The sequence below is a fragment of the Galeopterus variegatus genome, unplaced genomic scaffold (genome assembly GCF_000696425.1).
Source record: "Galeopterus variegatus unplaced genomic scaffold, G_variegatus-3.0.2 Scaffold1035, whole genome shotgun sequence".
Classification (NCBI taxonomy): domain Eukaryota; kingdom Metazoa; phylum Chordata; class Mammalia; order Dermoptera; family Cynocephalidae; genus Galeopterus; species Galeopterus variegatus.
This window is the reverse complement of record NW_007727146.1, coordinates 45,491-47,174: the sequence shown is the minus strand read 5'-3', so window position 1 is coordinate 47,174 and position 1,684 is coordinate 45,491.

Here is a 1,684-nt window from a genome sequence, read left to right as displayed (position 1 = left end):
CCAGCTTGTTTCCCTGGGCTATGGAGTCATTAGAGGTTTGCTGTCCTCTGCAGTGTATAACCCCAACCTCCTTTGGGAGTTGTGCAGCCTCAATAGCTTGTGTTAGATTTACTATGGCATAACCTGCCTGGGGGGCAGGCATGGAGGTGGCACTCCCATCCATAAACTGTGTAATGGGATGCAGGGAGATGTGTGGAAAGGAATTGAGAAAGAGGTCTAAAGCCTCCATGCAATTGTGTTCTAAGGGGCATGAGTGTTTTGGGATGAGAGTGGCTGGATTTTAAGGGAGGGCGAGGTTTAAAGGAGAACTGGGAGTTTTCAATGGAAGTAAGGTGAATCAGCTGTAGGTGGGAAATGGAGAGAATTGACTTAGCCTTATGGCTGAGAAGGTCTTGACTGTTTGTTTTTTAAGAGTTAGTTTACAGCTTTCTTGTGCTAAAAGGGCAGCTGCCACCAAGGCCCATAAACAGGTGCCCATTCTCCAGATGTGGTGTCTACTTACTTAGAGAAGTATGTAATCAGGGAGAAAATATCTCTTGCCTTTTGTCCCAAAACTCCAACTGCCAATCTTTGGGTTTTGGTGACATATGGGATAGAAGGATGAGATAGGTTTGGGAGAGAGAGAGCTGGGGCTGCAAGGAGAGTGGCTTTTAGTCGCTGGAAGGGAGAATGAATGGGCTTTGTGGGATCTAAAGGAATGGCAGGATCCCCTTTGGCTGCCCTATAAAAGTGGTTTTGTAGCATGCCAAAGATAGGAATCCACAGGTGAAGATACCCTGCAAGCCCCAAGAAAGAAAGGATTTCACCCTTTGCAGTAGAAATAGGGAGTTCAGAAATTAGACTCTTGAACTGAAGGAGAAGAAATCTGGGCCTTGCTGGGGGACACTCAATATCCCATGGAGTCCAGGAAATCAAGGAGAGCAACAGTGTGGGCCTGTGAATCCTCATAGGAGGGGCTACAAAGGAGGAGGTCATCCACATATTGTATTAAAGTGCTAGAGGTTGGGGGAAGTTCAGATAAGTCTTGAGCTAAAGCCTCAGAAAATGGGGGCTATCCCAAAACCCCTGAGGTAGTACTGTCCAGGTGAGTTGTTGGGACGATGTGTATCAGGATTAGTCCTGTACTAAATGGTATGAGCCATTAGGCTTTATAACCAGAAGGATGGATGAATTAAAAGGCAAGTGGGTAGGCCATAAGAGGTGAGAAGAAAGGAGTTTGTGTATGATGGGTTTTAAGTCTATTAGGTGTTTGTTAGTGATGGGGTAATGTGGGACATTAGGGAACAAAGAGGGGTTCAGCAATTCAACAAGGATAGGGGAATGGTGCATAGCAATGGAGGGAGAAGAAGTGTCCCATACTAGGGATTAACCTTGTCCGAGGGGGAGGGGAAGGTGGACGCCCCAGGGGGCCAGGTCTGGGTGCAGCCTGTAACAGGAGTATTGTAGCCAGAGTTAAAGTGTTTAGGGTAAGAGTAGCTTTCAATTTGAAAAGAATGTCCTGTCCCAGTTAGGGGGCTGGGCATTGAGGCATTATTAGGAATTTGTGTGTGAATTGGGTGTGATGTAGGGTGCAGGAAAGGGGTTGAGTGATCCATGGGCAGTATTCTGATCCCGTTACCCCTTCTATTGTGGTAGAGGATGGGGTTGTTGGTCCTGAATACTTAGGAAGGGTAAAGTAAATGGC